Genomic DNA, 19,423 nt, shown 5'->3' with positions numbered 1-19,423 from the left:
AGGACTTTGCCTTGCGCACCAACGACCTAGGATGGACTGTGATTCGATCCCCCAGAGTCCCATATGGTCCCCCAATCCAGGAGCAATTTCTGAGTGCATAGTTAGGAGTAACCCCTGAGCGTCACCGGGTGTGGCCTCCCCTCAAAAAATGAGCATATAATCTCTAGCTAACCTATATGATCATGAGAGATAATGATATGGGGAAGCTGCAACAATTTTACATTGTAGTATAAAGCTCAAAATTCTACCCAGTTGCTCAGTTTTTAATTAATGTTGTCTTCCAAGTCAGATTAATAATTCTATCTTATTTATTTTTTTTTGTTTGTTTAGGGGCCACAACCCGTGATTTTCAGGGGCTAACCTCAACTCAGTACTCAAGGATCGCTCCAGGTGTAGGTCAGGGGATGAAATGATGCTAGGGATCAAATCTAGACCTCCTGCATACAAAATATGCACTTGGTCTGTTGAGATATCTCTCAGGCCCAATAAGTTCTTGCTTACTATTAGTGATCAGCTATCCCAGTACTGGTATTAAACATATGTGACAAGCTGATAGTGTGGATAATAAAGAGTAAAACAAACAAATATAAATGGTATGTTGAGTACTGAAATTCTGCAAGGAAAGTGTCATATCTTTATTACATTTTACAGCAATAAGAGAAAATGCTGCATCCAAGAAAGTGAAACAAACAGAAAGGAGCACTTAAAGTTAAGTGAAATTCTGAGAACTTAAAAAAAATTAATAGTAAACCTTGAAAATTGCCAAAAAGGATTGAAAAATTGGACAGAAAAGAAAACACAATTTGGAAACTAGTCCAAGAAGCCCAATATATTTATGTAGTAAGGTTCCAAGAGGAAAGAAATTAGAAAACAAAAGGAGGCAATCATAAATGAAATGATTTTCTCATTTTTCCAGATATAAAAGCAAAAATTTCCAGCTTCAAAGAATACATTAAATATCAAACGCAGTGAATAAAAATAGAATCATATTTAGGTAACTCACTGGAATTTTTTTAGAGTTGGAGGAAATAGAGTCTACAAAGTTCTAGTAAATCACAATCATATATGTAATCAAGATGTTTAAATAAAGAAAAAAAGTAAAAATAAGAATTAGTTATAATGATTGTTATGTGGCAGGGATCAGAAGGCTGAAGAAGTAACTGTAAAGGATAAAGAACATTAGGTAATGATGTAAATATTGCAGAATTAGATACTGGTAAATTTTGTACAAACTCTGAATGGCTGGATATGATATCTATTAAATAAAACTTATTTAAAATACAAAAAATTAAGGTCTCAAGCAATGAATCAGAAATTAGAATGACTTTAGATTTCTCAATATCCTCACTAGAAACACAAAGAAAATGGAGCAAGACCTGACAACCTCTTCCCATATCATAAGAGTCAAGTAGAGAAAAAAGTGAATGTACAAGCTAAAGTGAAAGGGGGGCAGAGGTCCAAATAAAATGAAGGTGTTAAAATAGGTATTCTGCAAATTTTCCAACAAGTAATTTTGAAGACACAAATAAATATGCTGTTTATATATATGTATATAACTTTAAGGATTTGTATTATTTCTTTATTTTTTGTTTTGTTTTGTTTTTGTTTGCTTCGGGTCATACCCAGCGGGGCTCTGCACTCAGACATAACTCTTGGTAGGCTCAGAAGACCATATGAGATGCTGGGAATTGAACCGGGCCAGTCAATTTCTTGACCACTTGCAAGGCAAACGCCTTACTGCTGTGCTATCACTCCGGCCCCGGATTTGTATTATTTTTATTTGTTTTTGCTTCTGGTCGACAATAGGCAGTGCTCAGGGATTACTCCTAATGAGTATACAATGAAAACTACAGTTGCAGAAATTCTTCAAGACAGAGATGTTTGTACAAATTTTGTCTCCTCTCTAGTACTGTCTAAATAGATGTCCAATATGCATTGCCATATGATCACATCCCAACCATTTTTGAGATACCCATTTCATATTCATTCAGGTCCTTTTGTTCCTTTGTCCTGAATCTGTATTAATTGGGACTGGTTCTATTCTCAACTGTGGTTGAATGTAACAACATATACAATAAATCATCCCTTCAAAATTCTTTTACTATATCATCAAGAGGCTGGAGTGGTGGTGCAAGTGGTAGGGCACTTGCCTTGAATGTGCTAACCTAGGACAGACCAGGGTTTGATCCCCTAGCATCCCATATGGTCCCCCAAGCCAGGGCAATTTCTTAGTGCAGAGCCAGGAGTAACCCCTGAGCATTACTGGGTGTGGCCCCCAAAAAAGTATCTCAGCAAAATCAAGAAAGTAAACAACAAATAACAACAACAAAAAAGAATATATTCAAAATTCTAAAAAGAAATTCTTTCCTAGTTAGAGTTCTATACCCAGCCAAACTATCAAATAAGTGTAAAGGTTAAACAAACAAAAAAAATAGACGTGAAAAGTCTCTAAAACATATTCTCCATGCAACCTTTTGTAAGAAATAGAAATATACAGCAGTAAAAAAAGTTTTAACACAGGACAGAAAAAAGAACCATAAGAAAAAAAATCTCACACATCAACCATGGAGAGCAATGGGAGGGCTCAGACAACACAAGATACACAAAATAGAATGCTTCATCTCCAATATGTAAAGATTGTCTCTTTGTAGTTGCAAACCCTGGTAAAAATGCTCAGCAGGAATTTTAACACTTGGAGAAACCTGTGTTCTCTCTTGGACTGTCTCTTATTCTCTCCTCTGCATTTCTCTAAATTAGTTTTAATAAAACTAGTCTGTTTAACTTAAAAGCATTGAATGCTTGTCCACCTACTCTTTTCAATGTTATCTTCTTACTGTATATATATGACATTGTTCCCCCCCACGCACAAAAGTAATATATTCTAAAGATCACAAGTGGGGGCTGGAGAGATAACACAGCGGTAGGGCATTTGCCTTGCATGCGGCCAACCTGAGAAGGAGCTAGTTTGATTCCCAGCATTCCATATGATCCCTCAGCCTGCGAGGGGTGATTTCTGAGTACAGAGCCAAGAGTCCCTTAGTGCCACTGGGTGTGGTTGCCCAAAAACCAATCAATCAATTAAGTTTAAAAAATTATTTTAAAAACAAATAAAGATCACAAGTGAACCAAGATAAATAGAAACACATTACATAAAAAAAAATCAATGAATTCAGGGGCTGGAGCAGTGGTGCAATCAAAAAAGGATTTGCCTTGCATGTACTAATCTTGGATGGACTTCAGTTCAATCCCCTGAAATCCCATATGGTCCCCCAAACCAGGAGCGATTTCTGAGTGCATAGCCAGAAGTAACCTCCGAACATCACTGGGTGTGGTCCAAAAAAGAAAAAAATATTTTTTTCTGAAAAATTTCCTGTTACATGACTTGGAAATCAGTGTGCCTAATAATAAAGGGGGATCTTAAAGATTTTATAGGGGTTAAGGCAAGTGCTTACATGCAGATTTAACTTTTGGCATGCATTACATAATCCCCCGTTGATATCCCAGAGCTCTGCCAGGATAATCCCAGGTAATCCCACATGTGAAGAGATTGACACATCACATCCTTGGGCTCTTTCTTGCATTCAACAATTGACTAAAAAAATCACCTGTGAGGCCTCTGGGTCTCCTAAGCACTACCTGGGACCATCATCCACACCCAACCAAATAGAATAATAAAGAGATCTGGAAGAATTGTGGGATGAATAACCTGTGAAAATAAACAATATCTGTTATAGCCTACAATAATGTAAAACGTTTCTGCAGTTTTGACCGTTAATAGGAGCTCAGTCTGTAGTTTTTACAGTGTGTGTGGGGAGGGGGGGGGGGCTGCCATACTTGTTGCATGTCCAGTTGGTTGCTGCACTTACACTTGGTTGCTGTGCTGGGTTCACAGGCAACAGTTCCAGAGATCATATTAGAGATGTACGGAGAGGCTGAGGATCAAAATTATAGCCCCACACACGCAAGGCGGGAGCTCTAGAACTGGAATTCTAGCTTGGAATTCAGTTCTGAAATGTTCACATTTTCCCCTGAGTTATGTTCCCCTGAAGCTGCTATTCCCAAAGTAGATCCTCTGTACTGGCTCCAGAGAAGAGAAGTGGGATGGGGGTTGGAGCACTTCTTCTCTTGGCTACACAAGGAGGAATCAGAACCACTGAGTCAACCATGTACCTAGCTTTAAATTCAGTGAGTTCCCGACAAGGGCAGGATCTATCTTGTCAGTCAGCATCATTTGGAACTCTCTCAACCATGAGAAAGGTTGAGATATAAAGATAAAAAAGATTCTAAACTTATGAGCATCTAGATCTTCAGGTTTCTGTGAGGTCCTTAACTTTGGGTAAATTGACCAAAGAGAAGTAGAATACCTGTTTTGAACATAGACAGGGGGTGGGGGCAGTGGTGGTGGGAAGGTTGCACTGGTGAAGGGGAGTATTATTTTTATGACTGAAACCCAACTACAAAGATGTTTGTCATCATGATGCTGAAATAAAGATATTTAAAAAATAGAAGTGATATAATATTGGGAAGTCTTATTCAGTATATAAAAAATAAAATAAAAGAGAAGGTGATGTCAATCCCAGAGAATATTAGCACTTTTTTCTCCTCAAAGTATTACATACCTATGAGGTTTGCATTGAGGAAAAATGTAAATGATCTAAACCAGGATCTATGCTCATGGGATTGGCTGTCCCCACCCAGATAGAAAACAACTCAAAGTACTTTTGTTGTTGGGTTTTTATTTTCCTCCCTAACTTGGTACTGGCCCTGCCCTGTGCAAACACATTCAATGAAGCTTGTAACCTGTTAACCTTCTACTCTACCTAATAAGTCTTTGTATCCTTATCTTCTGGATTGAGTTATTTGAGAATAGAATTAATAAGTGATAACTCTGAGTCTCCTTGGAAACCTTCTCTCCTCAGCAGTGCTCAATATATCTGTGTACAACACAGGACCCACTACATTTGTTTTGTTTTGTTTTGTTTTGTTTTGAGGCTACACCCAGAGTTACTCTGGGACTTTTACTGGCTCTACACTCAGGAATCACTCCTGGTAGGCTTGAGAAACTATATGGGATGCTAGGGATCAAACCTGGTCAGCTACATGCAAGACAAGCACTGTACCTGCTAGATTATTACTCCTACCCCTTTCACCACATATTTATAGAAGCAATGAATGAATACATAATTGACTTAATGCTGATTTTTGAGACATTCAAGATATACCCACCAGGATGAAGATCAAGAAATTCTGCTCATCTGGAATATCAGATCTATAAGTGAGTATGCAAATATAATATAATGGATTTGAATTCATTAATGCGAAGAAACATTTCAAGTAAGTAAAAAATAAAACATTATGATTAAACTATTTGTAAATTTGTTTACCTCTTTTAAATTTAAGAACTTACTGAAACCCAACTACGAATATGCTTGTAATCGTGGTGCTTAAAGATTTATATATAAAAAAAGAACTTAACTTCACTCAAACTAGGCCAGTAAGGTGTTCTATGATAGTAGTCTTAGTGGTACTAAGTCTTAGTGGGAATTAATATGTATATAGTCATCAATAAAAACTGCTGCAGTGTTGAATGACTCTGCTAAGCTATTCTTTTTTAGTGTTTGAAATATTACTTTAGAAATTAATTCATTTAAAGCCGGAGAAATAGCATGAAGTAAGGCGTTTGCCTTGCATGCAGAAGGTCAGTGGTTTGAATCCCAGCATCCCATGTGGTCCCCCGAGCCTGCCAGGTGCGATTTCTGAGCATAGAGTCGGGAGGAACCCCTGAGCGCTGCTGGGTGTGACCCAAAAACAAACAAAAAAATTAATTCATTTATTTATTTGGATTTGTTTTGAGCGAGTCATACCCAGTAGTATTCAGGGCTTAGATCAGGAGATCTGAGTTCTAGATCTGCATTCCTGGTGGGCTCGGGGGATCATATGGAGCATTAGGGATCAAATCCTGATCTTCCAGGTACAAGACAAGTGCCCTATCTACATATGGTTCCAGAATTGCATTTATTTAAAAATAATTAGAGCCATTTCTAATCACTAACACACTGTAATTAAAAATATAAATTGATACAGTTTGATAGTATTTGCTGGAGCTGACTAAATCTCTATCTCATAATTTTCAGTGCTGTTCTTGGGTAAAGTCCCAATAGAATGAGCACCATGACCTCTAATGTACACATAAAATATTAATTCATCAGTAATTTTAATGAATAGGTAGACAATTAGGTATTTACACAGTGGAATATATGATAGCAATAAAATGCAGTTGTTAACCAACCATTTTATACCAAAAAAAGGTATATTGTTCAAAGTAAAGGTAGGTATGGGAGAAGGAGCACCATGTGGTCCTTTTTATAAGAGGGGAAAAACTGGCAAAAGCCATATAGCGAATATTGTATGCATTGGAATAGTGTTTTCATGTGTACATTCGAATGTAAAATTTTACATATGTCCTTTATGTTGGATTTCAGTTTCAAAAAACACTATGGTGTCTGGAGATAGGGCTCAGAAGTCAAGCACCTGCCTTGCCCTATTTTTATTCCAGGTACTACCTCCTATGCCAAATGCAAATGGCACTGCAATGTGGGATCCCCAGAAACAGAAGAGAGTAAGAAATTTAATGCACCATAACCAAGTGTGTGAAATCACCAAATCAAAAGTGTGAAGGCCCCGAACATTGCAATCAAGTGTGTGAGCCAACCCACCCCAAGTCATCACAACAGAGGGGAAAATACTATAAAACCTACTTTTAAAAAGTACCAAAATGGGGGGAAAATTATAGGGTTCCTGTGTTGGGGTAAATTCAAACTTATTTCTGGAAGGAAAGATGTATACTCAAATGACCGCGATACAAATCAGTATTTGGAAATGTCATTTTGGTGCACTTCACATATAGAAAGACAAATGCAGACTTGGGTTCTGATCTCAATTCCAAGCAGCCGCATCATATGTCTTCAGCAAATAGTCTCTCTTGCTTATATCACCTTTTTGTGTTTTTACTGTGCAGAAAATCCTATCTGAATCCTCTCTTGGAGCCCCTTCCGTGACTCATTTCTTTCCTAGATAGAGTCTAGGTAGAATGGTTTGCCTGAGTAAACCACCTTGCTTTCTTGCATTGTATGCTCTATTCGTTGTCTTCTATTTCGTTTTTCATAATCCCACAGAATGTTCTTCCTCCTGGACAGCAATTCCATCAGTGCAAAATCCAGTCGTTTCTACAATCCTTGATCAACCACTTGGCCTTTCTTCAAGCTTCATTTTTCCTCTGCTTTTATTTTTTCATTTTACTTTTATGAATATCTTTATTTAAACACCTTGGTTACAAATATGATTGTTGTTGGGTTTCAGTCATGTAAAGAACACCCCCCATTCACCAGTGCAACATTCCCATCACCAATGTCCCAAGTCTCCCTCCTCCCCACCCCTCTCTATCTCCTCTCCCTCATTATTTACTCTCTGCCATGGGCTCCTTTCGGCCTGTTTTCATTTTACTTCTTTGGATTCCTCCTTCGCAAGTGCACTTTCATCTGGGATGTGATTCTGAATGCTGAGATTTTGGGTCCACCAGATGATAGCTCTCTCTGATAACTATTATTTATGTATTCATTATTTTTAGTTTTGGGGCCACACTCAGTGGCACTCGAGAGTTACTCTTGGCTTTGCGCACAGGAATCTCACCTGGTAGGTTTGGGGACAATATAGGGTACCGGGGACTGAACCCAGGTCCAATTGCATGCAAGACAAATGCCCTATTGTTGTGCTATCGCTCTGGCCCCCTCTCTCTGGAAATTTAACCAGTATATGCATAGCCTAATGAGGTTCCAGTTATGCTGCATGCAAAGATCCAGTCCTGGGCCCGGAGAGATAGCACAGCGGCGTTTGCCTTGCAGGCAGCCGACCCAGGACCAAAGGTGGTTGGTTCGAATCCCGGTGTCCCATATGGTCACCTGTGCCTGCCAGGAGCTATTTCTGAGCAAACAGCCAGAAGTAACCCCTGAACACTGCCGGGTGTGGCCCAAAAACCAAAAACCAAAAAAAAAAACAAAAAAAAACAAACAAAAAAAAGATCCAGTCCTGCTCTAAAAATGTCATCTATTATTTTCTCTATCACATCCTATTTTTTTTTCTTTTTGGTTTTTGGGTCACACCCGGCAGCGCTCAGGGGTCACTCCTGGCTCTATACTCAGAAATTGCTCCTGGTAGGCCCGGGGGACCATATGAGATGCTGAGATTCAAACCATTGTCCTTCTGTATGCAAGGTAAATGCCCTACCTCCATGCTATCTGTCCAGTCCCCACATCCTATTTTTCACCCAATTACCACTCAGTGAATTATTCTTCCTTTCTCTCTGCTTTCAGCATCCAAAATTTGCAGATTCCACCTTAGAACTTCCTTTTCCTTACTCGTGCCTGGCTTCTCACTCTCACCCTCTGTTTGTTAGTCATCATTCTTGAATTACAATCTTATCATTCTTCTTTTCAGCTTCCCTTCCAGAAGAAGGATCCCATTGCTTAGACTGGCATGCCACCCTCAACGTCTGTGCATCACCATCTTTCTAGACTCACCCCATCTCTACTGCTTTGTCAGAGGCCGCCTGCACTCCCCCAGTAGAGAATTATAGCTCCTCTCCTCAACACCCTATACAGTCCTGTCAGTGTACAATCCTTTCTTCCCTCTCCCTTCCATGACTTGGAGGGCTCTTTGGAGTGCTTGAAGTGTTCCAAATACTTGTCACATGAATCAGTAAAAAAAACATTTCATCCTTTGGCAAACAGACATTTTGTCTTTGCAGACACATAACTCATCAACTGCGTTTTTTAGCATCATCATTCTTTCTGATTCTCAATTCAATTTGCTATGGCACAAAACTGTTAAGGTTTGATTGCAGAAATAGTGCAGTGCAGCAGAGAACCTTCCAATGCAAATGTGTCCTCTGCTTCTGAACTTGCTGCAGTCTTCTAAGGATGTAAGCTTCTGGAATTTTACACAGAAAAGAAATGTGCTGCTATTCAACCTGGGAAATTCTTACCCCCACTTCTGAAAAGCCCCTTCTCCAGGATTGCTTCTTCCTTGCCTCTTTTAGGATGAACAGTATTAAAAATTCATGAATCTAAAAAATCTAGGACAACACCTCAGGCATATGCCTGGGATCTAACCCAAGACCCTAATGTCCAGAGTCCTCTTTTTTTTTGGCCTTGGCAAATGCTGGCTGTCCTTCCTGGTGGCAAGTTCAGTCATGGAACATCCATACAGAAAATTCACCCCAAACTTTTTAAAAATTAAAACCAGCCCTCTCCCACAAATGCTTTAGACATATTTCTCTGCTTGACTCTTTCAAGAATAATGAATTTTGGAAGCTGATTACTTGCGGGAGACAAGACAGCCTTTATTGTCACTTAAACTAAGTCCCCATGCTTTAATGTCATGAACCCCTTCTCCCACCTATGATGCTGGGATTATAGGCCCTCCAGATCCCTATGTATTCCTTGGATCTTGAAATCCTTCATCCCCTCAAAGCCTTCAATATCCAGACTGAAACTAATAGATAGTGTCTGGAAAAGGTCCACAAGCATAATAAATATTGAATAATGATTATGAAGCTAAATGATGGTAAGAGCTGCTTTTAAAAGAGGATTTAAAAAAAATTCAAATTCTTGCCAGGAGCCTCAGAGATGAGAATTAACTAATAAATCATTGTTAAACATAGTGCTAAGATAAATGAGCAAGTTCTGAGCCCCTTTGTCCAGGGACATGAGTGCGTTTTTCTGCCTCTCCCCCTCCCTTACTTTTTCCCTTATTTCCTTCCCTCCCTCCTTTCCTTTTTCCTTTCCTTCTTTGTTTCTCTCCCTCCTTCCTTTCTTCCTTCCTCCTTCCCTCAATCTCTCTCTTCCTCCCTCCCTCCTTTCCTTCTTTCCATACTTCTTTCCCTCCTTCCTTTCCTTCCTTCAGTTTTTCTTTCTGTCTTCTGTCTGTTTCTTTTTCTTCTTTCTTTTTTATTTTTTTCTTTTCCTTTTCTTCTTTCTTTCTTCTATTTCTTTTCTTTTTTCCTTTATTTTTCTTTCTCTTTCTCTCTTCCTTTCTTTCCTTCTTTCTTTCTCTTTAATTTTCTTTTTCTTTCTTTCATTTTATTTATTTTTTCTTTCTTTTTCTTTCTTCTTTCTTTTTCTTTTATTTTTATTTTTCCTTATTTTCTTCTTTCTGTCTCCCTTTCTTTCTTTTCTTTCTTTCTTTCTTTCTTTCTTTCTCTCTCTCTCTTTCTCTCTCTTCTTTCTTTCTTTCTTTCTTTCTTTCTCTATCTCTCTTTCTTTCTTTCTTTCTTTCTTTCTTTCTTTCTTTCTTTCTTTCTTTCTTTCTTTCTTTCTTTCTTTCTTTCTTTCTTTCTTTCTTTCTTTTTCTTTCTTCCTTTTTTTCTTTTCTTCTTTCTCACACCCAGCAATGCTCAGGGCTTGTTTCTGGTTCTGCATTCAAGTATCATTCCTGGCAGTACAGAGCCAGGATACTGGGGATTGAACCCTAATCAAATGTGTGCAACCCCAACTGCTATACTGCTCCAGCTTCATGTTGTTCCTATTTTTAAGCAAGAAACATTTCTTTACCTATGCAGCCAACCCCTATGGGTTGCTGAACACTTCTTGATCTGTCTGTGAATCTGCAGTCACTTCTGATCTAGGAGAAGGAAGAAAGGAGAGAAAGAGAGAACCTAATACATGTCAGCCAACCTTCCAACACTACTACCACCAACCAGCCCCACATACAGTTGCTTCTGCTGCTGCTGTGATGAACAAAAACTGTTCATTTGAGGGTGGCAGTGTGCCAGATCATGCACTAGGTCTGGGTTCCTGGTATTTCCAATAGCAGGACTGCTGGGATTGTGCTCAGTGTATGTGGGGTAGACCTGGGGATGGAACTTGCAGCCTCACATTTGTGATGTGATGCAGGTGCTTTGCCACAGAATTCTCCATGGGTCTTCAACTGCTTCATCATCATCATCATCATCATTATTTTGGTAGAGGAAAAGTAGGGCCACACTTAGGGGGCATTCAAGGATGACTCCTGTCTCTGTGCTCAAAAATCACTCCTCGTTTGCTTAGAGGACCATAGGTGATGCTAGGCATTGGGCTGGGGTCAGCGACATGCAAGTCAAGTGCATTGGCCATTGTACTATCTCTCTGGCCAGGACACAGATGCTTGTTTATTTACAGGCACTGTTCAGATGCCTTGCCCCTCACCATAATCCTATGAAGGACATTAACTATTTATTTTATAAATGCAGAGAGGAAATGCAGATAAGACTGCATACTGGGCTCAGGAGAACTGGAGGCAGAGCTATAAGCCAAGGTTCTGTGACAAAGCATCAGTCATCTATGCAAAGATCAATGCAACCTCCCTAGCAAAGGCAGACTTTTCCCTCGACACGGATCCCCACAGACTTCTGTGTACACAGGTGCCCTTCTCCTTTTCCTTCCCCACAGCTCTCAGGAAGTCAGGGGATGCTCTGGCAGCAATGAGTCATCAGCAGAAGAATAGAACCTTGACAAGAAGCCTGCTGCACTGCGCTGCAGACTGCAGGCTGACAATAAAGCAGGTCCCAGGAGCTTTCAAGGGCGTGGTTACTCCCTGTGAAGACAAAGGCCAGAGAGGAAAGGGAGAAGCACTGCTGGGCAGAGGAGGGCAGAGGTCAGTCCAGACTGGACTTGGAATGTTAGGCACATCTGAGGATATTTTTGCCTTTTATTAAAAAAGATTTTAAGCAGCCTGATTTTTACTAAATTAGCCATAATTTAGTTTCAGGAAAACAACATTCCAGCACCAATTCTTTCACCCAGTGTCCATTTCCCTTCACCAATGTCCCCTATTTCCCTCCCACTCCCAGCATGCCTTTATGGCAGGCAACTTTCCTCCCTTTTAGGCTATATGGTTTACTATCCTATTACTGATAGGGCTTCATGCTTCCAGGATTCCTTCCACCTCCAAAGGAACCATGACTACTGGAATCATGGTATTCCCTCCCTATCCTTGTGTTTTTACTTACTGCTCTTTTTATTTAGCAGAAGCTTGAAAGCAAAGGTTCCCACGTTCCTTGTGCAAAACCTGCGAAATGTTGGCAGAAGCTCCCTAAGATCAGTGTGGTAAGACATTCTGTGTTCTGTATCCAGGGGGCTCTCTGGCTTTTTCTAAGAAGCACAAGAGAGAGATCTGTCACTTTTTGGTTCCTCTCACCCTTCCTGACTCACCCAGACCCATCAAGGAATGGGGACAAGTGAAAAATGATGAGTAGCAAGGACTAGTTGCTGCCCAGTTGGTTCTGATTTTTTATTTATTTTTAGGGGGGGTCACACCCAGCAGCACTCAGGGGTTACTCCTGACTCTGCACTCAGAAATCACTCCTGGAAGGCTTGGGGGACCAGATGGGATGCCAGGATTTGGACCACCACAAACACTACTACAGTGCTATCTCTCTCTGGCCCCCAGTTCTGATTTTTTTTCTCTACTACTCAAGGGGCCAGGCCCTCTGGGCAGTGAGCAGAGGTTTAGATAGGTTCTAGAGGAGGAACTCATGATATTGGGGTTGGAAAAGCAGAGGAGGAGGCTGAGGGCTTTTGAGTGGGAGGTAGTGAACATTACAAGGAGCGAACCTCTTGCCTGAGTGACTCATTGTTTGACTGCTGATAGGGACTGAATCCTGCCTTCCTTGAATCTGTAAATTGGACCCCGATCCCAAGTCTGATTGCATTGGCAGATAGATGCTAGCAGAGATACTTAAGGTTAAAAAAGGTCTTAGGGAGGAGTTCTGATCTCTTAGGATTACTGCCTTTATAAGAAGGACCTGAGAGTCTGCTCCTTCTTCCTCTTCCTTCTCTTCCTCCTCCTTTTCTCCTCCTCTTCTTCATCATCTTTCTCCTCCACCTCTACCTCCTTTTTCTGCCCCATCCAGCCCTCCATGATGACAATGAGAAAATGCTGGGAGCTCTCCCAACAACTAAGGCCTTGCCAGCCTCCAGAATCACTTTCTGGTTTTTGTTGGATTTAGTCCTAATTGCTGAAGTATATCTGTTCTTTCCCCCCCATTCTGTGGTATAGGTTCAGATATGGATCAGTACTCCAATCTTGATAGTTCACCCCACCCCCAGACCCCCCCACCCAAACCATTTATGAGTGACTTACCTTGTGACCTTCTTGGCAACAATCCTTAAAGGTCAAGCAGCTTAAAGGGGTTCCAAAGCTTCTCTGAAAAAAAAATGCATTTACCTCCAGGCCTTATATTTATGGGAAAAATAACTTTACCAAAGAAGCATGATTTACAAAATAATTCTCAACAGGAGCTCAGTTTCACCTATATTCATTGCAGCACTATTTACAATAGCCAGAAACCAGAAACAACCAAGATGACCTTCAACAAAGAAATGGCTAAAGAAACTGTGGTACATATACACAATGGAATATTATGCAGCTGTCAGGAGAAATGAAGTCCTGAAATTTTTCTAAATCTGGATGAATATGGAAATTTTTATGCTGAGTGAAATAAGTCAGAGGGAGAGAGATAGACACAGAATAGGCTCACTCATCTGTGGGTTTTAAGAAAAATTAAAGATATCATTGTAATAAGGCCCAGAGACAATAGAGTTAAGGGCTGGAAGGACTAATCCATAATATGACTTACAGTCTTACCACAAAGAAGGGTGAGGCAGTTGGAGAAATAACTACACTAACAACTATCATGACAATGGTAGTGAGTGAAAGAAATAGAATGCCTGTCTCAGGGGGTAGACAAGGCAGGGGGTAGGGAAAGAGGGTGATGGGGGCATTGGTAGTGGGAACATTGCACTAATAAAGGGGGGGTGTTCTTTTTTATAACTGAAAACGCAACTACAAACATGTTTGTAAACATGGTGCTTAAATGAAGATATTAATAATAAAAAGTAATTTATAAAAACTCTCAACTGGAAATCCTTGAATACATTTTCCTCTTCTCCCATAAAAACTTTAAGAGGGAGTCCTGAGCAATAGAACATTAGATAGAGCATTTGCCTTGCACACTGCTGAGTTGAGTTTGATCCCCAGAACTCCATATGGTTCCCGAGTCTGCCAAGAGTAATTTCTGAATGTAGAGCCAAAATTTAACCCCTAAGCACCATCAGGTGTAATCCCCAAACCAAGCCAAATGAATATATTAATAAAAAGTAAGGCTTTAAAATTGTGTGTGTGTGTGTGTGTGTGTGTGTGTGTGTGTGTGTGTGTGTGGTGATGCCAAGGATAGAAGCCAGGCCTTCAACATACAAGGCACACTTCTGTTCCTGAGGCACACTGCCCAGCTCCTACCCCTATTTTATCAAAACGTTAATATCTCAACTACTGCTTCTCTGTGAAATAAAGATCATGTGGATTTGAATTGAGTATTGGAGTTAATTTCATGACACCAAATGACTCAGGAATAGACAATGATCTTTTTACACCTACACTAGACTTTTGTCCCATTGCAAATTCAGAGAGCAAGAGCAGAATTGGCAAAGAGGGGTTGAAACTTGCAGGGACACCCGAGTTTCATCTTTCAGAATTCAAGGAGGTCACCCTTTGGTGACCTGAGGATGTCATTTGAGTCCCTTTTTCCAGCTTTAACCATAAGTGCAGCTGACCACACGACCACAGGCAGTGTGATGGGAGGCTACAGGCTATGATCCAGCCTTGCCTCTTCTTTTGCCCTCTTTTTCAAGGATCCTCCAGACTCCAGGGCACCCTAAATCTCCTTTCCCCCAAAGAAGTGGGTGGTAGGACCTTCTCTCTTCCTCCCTCAAAGCTTCATGTGATGGGTATTTGAATCATCTCTTTTCTTTTATAAATTCAACCCCCCCCCCCAACACAAATTCTAATAAAGCTCACTAAAGGCCCAGAACATTTCTGAGCTCTAGTGCCTTACAATATTTTCTAGGACTGAGAAAGCAAGTCTGTTATTATGGTATTTGCTGAACCAGAGACTGTATTTAAGCTTTTAAGATTATGCTTATTATATATAACCCTTTCTTGGACTTGCATGCCCCAAACACCACTAGAGTCTTTCTCAAGAAAATTTGCCAGGGAAGACTGAAGATATCTGATCACAGAGGAATTGCTTTGGGTTGGTTTTAAGCTGGACAATAGAGGGGAAAAATATGTTCTGCCAAATATTGCCCTGGGAAAGGGCAGTTTGCATAGGACTATGAATTGTACAACTTGGGGGTCATTCTTAAAAGAGTGAGCTCCAGGGGGGAAGAGTGATGGCACAGCAGTAGGGCATTTGCCTTGCACATGGCTGACCCAGGATGTACTACGGTTTGATCCCCCAGTGTCCCATCTGGTCCCACAAACCAGGAGCAATTTCTGAGCACATAGCCAGGAGTAACCCTTGAGCATCATCGGGTGTGACACCCCCAAAAAGAGATAACAAAGAAGAAGAAACAAAGGGGGGCAGATGTGGCAAGTTTGTTTGTTTGTTTGCATAGACACTGTAAACATTGGGAAAGTTAGAAAGAAAATTCCCTTGGCCCAAGAGATACAGGGTGTCTCCACTGTTGAAGCATATTGTCATGAAATCAGCTATAGGCTCCAGGCATGTTAGTTGTCAAACCCCAAGTTCTTTCTTTATGGTCCTAGGAACAGTTCTGCTCATAGATTTCTCCTTTATAAAATACTCAATACATTAGCTATTTCATCCTACATTAATATCAATATGTTACATTGTCATATTAATATTATAGTATCTCTTCTGGGACATAGTTAAAGGCTTACCTTGTATGCTGAAGACCCAAGTTTGATCCTTGGTACTTCATTTGGTTTCCCAGCCACTACCAAGAGTGATACTTGAGCAGAGAGCCAGGAGTAAGCCCTGAGCATCACCAGCTGTGGCCCAAGATGCCCAAAATTAAGAACAAGCAAAAGACCATAAAAACGTTGTATTTTCTCTGCTTTTATCTACAATTATTTGTCTTGTAGAAAAGAAAAGAAGTAAAAGGCTCCAAGTACTGTAGTAATAGGACTGATCTGAAAGAAAAGGATTGGGAAAAAAATAACCACAAACCTGGGACTGCTGTTGATTCCTTCCTGTACTCAACACTTGGCTACATGCCTAAATTTCTGCATCTGTGTCATTTTAGGTCCTTTAAGGAGCAGATATCAAAATGGAATTGATAGGGGCCATAAAGGAAGAAGAAACAGGGCAGATGGGGAGAGTCCTCAGACAATGATTCCAATCTGACACCACACACCAAGGAAAAGAAGGGAGAGTCCTCAGACAATGATTCCAATCTGACACCACACACCAAGGAAAAGAAGGAAGTGTCTCCAACCATAGTGTACTTTGAAGGAAGTCTCAGCTTCACAGCAGTCCTCTGTTTCCAGTTCCACCAACTACTGACTTACAGACAGGCTCTACAGTGAAGAGCAGAGGTCCCCAGATTACCTCTGCCTTCCATCCCCACTTTTCAAAAAAAATAATTACTTATTGCAGCCCTGGATACGAACCCTCTTTACATGACACATAGAAATCACCCCCTACAATTAAATACCTCAAGCTATTCTCACTACATTGGATAGTTCCAGGACCCCTTGGGGATGATATTGCTTACATTGAAACAGTGGCCAGAGTTCTTAGGACTGGTGGTGATTCATGGGTGGGCATAACCCATAGGCTATGGATAGCAGGAAGACAATTACTTTAATACAGTTTTCCACAAGATGTAGTGGTGAGAATCAGAAAATGAACCAACTATTTATGAAGAGGAAATGAATAGACTTAAGGATAAATAGGGGTGACAGTTGAGCTCTAGAATAAGACAAAACTTTATTACATATAGAACAGGAGATACGGAGAATTTATTATATATATATACATATATATACATATATATACATATATATACAGTGGAATTTATATATATAATATATATAATATAATATATATATAATATATATAAATACATATATATTTATACATATGTATATATAAATATATATTATATATAAATTATATATATAAATACATATATATTTATACATATATATACATAAATATATATATACATATATATACAGTGGAATTTATTATATATAGAAGAGGAGAAGCAGCAGACAGTATCATGAAAATTAGGGTTGACATTCTGGCTGTCAACCATCATCAGTTGGGTGAACATGAACATAGTCTCTTAGACTTCTTTTAATGTTTTTCTTCACATATAAAATGTAAATAAAGTAAAAAAAAAACATGTAAAGAATGAATATCATAAACGTATAGGAAAAAAGAAACCCCCCAAAAAAAGATCCCAACTGGAGGTCTAGTTTGTAATGTCTATGAAAGGTCAAGGTGGTGAGTTTGTATTCTAATTGAGAACGTCACTTGTACAGTAAAATAAGTCCATGTTGCATTAGCTCTCTTGCAAATAATTATAAATGATGCCTAATTTTAAGAAAAAACCATCAACAACAAAAAAATTCAGCAACAAAATGCTAAAAATGCATCTGGAAAGACAGTGCACTTGACTTACACACACCTGACCTGGATTTGATCCCTGACACTACTTATGAACTTCTGAACCCCACTAGGAAGGATACCTCCATGCAGCCAGGAATAAGCCCTAGGCATAGCTGGGTGTGACCTAGAAGCAAACACAAACAAACAAAAAAAGAAAAAAAGGTCAAGACTTAGAAGAGAAAGGATACAGGGTAGTTTTTTTAATGTGCTGTTTGTGACCTGAGAATAAGACACAGTCAGTTCACGGAGTAGCTGAAAGTTCAATTGAAAAGTTAACAGTAAGTTCAATTGAAAAGTTAACAGTTTGTGCGTGAGAGATAGTACAGGAAGTTAAGTCACTGATCTTGCATATGACCAACCCTGTTTCAAACCCTAGCTTCACAGATGATCTTGAAACACAACCAGGGGTCACTCCTGAGCACAGGGCTAGGAGTAGCTTCTGAGCATCACTAAGTGTAGTTTGGACATGCACACACACACACACACACACACACACACACACACACACACACACGAAAACTGACATCTTCCTGGCCTTTGAAAATTAGAAGACAGTTTGAAGTAGAGCAACAGAAAATGTGAGTTCATTGGAACGCTATAAATTAGAAAGGTTTGGTAAAGTGAACGCTATAAAAAAAGAATAGTGAAAAATTCGTACTTAATTTCTACACAAAACTATGCTCAACTGTCTTACTGGCACTTAAATTATACATGCACAGGTCAGAGTAAACCTTTCCATTAAAGGATATAAATATTGAGCAGAAATATGAACTCTACCCCCAGAGGCATATTTTGTTGTGTTAGTCCATTAGAGTTAAATCAGAAAATAAACAAAATACAACATTTTTCAAATGAATAAAATAGAATCCAGAGACTCAGAATAGAATACCTTGGATATGATCCAAAACTATTCAACAAAAGAAAAATGAGAGAATTTGACCTATTCTCAAAAGAAAGAAAATCAACATGGAACAAGCCTGTTTTGAGTCAAATATTTTGAGAAAATATTACGCATCTATTACAAGTATATGAAATGGAAAATATGCTAAAAAATAAATAAATTTATAAAAAATCTCAACAGAGAAATAATATCTATTTTAAAAGAACAAAATATAAGTTTTAGACCTGAACACACAATATCAAAAACTCTCTAAACTTAATAGAGTGAAGATAACAAGGAAACAATAAGTAAAATTGAAAATAGGGTTACAAGTCTTCTTTTTCTCTTTCATGTTTTTGAATTTCTAGATATTTTACTACTTCCAAGAAAGATTTCCACTCTTATTATCCTTTTATCATAGCATCAAGAGTGTTTTTTAGAGCTAGATACTGTAAAACAATGATTTCTTCAGCTATATTTTTCTGAGTTCTTTATTTCACCTTCAAATCAGCGTGATTCCCTAGCAGAACAGAATACTTTTTGTTAAAGATCTTTTTCATTCAATATTTAGTATACATCATGCCATTTTATCTGATTTATTGTTTTGTTATTGTTGTTGTTGCTGTTGGTCATGATGGTGGTGATGGTAGTTATAAAGCCACTAAGCTGTGCTGAGAGCTTATTCTTGGCTCTGAGCTCAGGAATCATTTCTGGTGGGTTTGTAGGATCACAGGGAGTGCTGGGGATTGAACCCAGGTCAATTCTGTGCAAAGCAAAATTGCCTTATCCATTGTACTCTCTCCAACCCTGATTTGTATAGTATTTGTGGAGACTTTGCTAATGATAGTTTTTTGGATGTTTCCTTATTTATGATTATTTTTTATTTTCTCTTGCTGCTTTGAATTATCTCTTTGTATCTTCCATCCTCACACTCTTAGATTGTGTCTTGAGGTACATTCTGTTTATTTTGTTTGAAACTCTTTGTACTTCCAGAATCTTGTGGTATGTAATTTGGTTCTCAGCTTGGGTAA

Source organism: Suncus etruscus, chromosome 19 (genome assembly GCF_024139225.1).
Source record: "Suncus etruscus isolate mSunEtr1 chromosome 19, mSunEtr1.pri.cur, whole genome shotgun sequence".
Classification (NCBI taxonomy): Eukaryota; Metazoa; Chordata; class Mammalia; order Eulipotyphla; family Soricidae; genus Suncus; species Suncus etruscus.
This window is presented reverse-complemented; position numbering follows the sequence as displayed.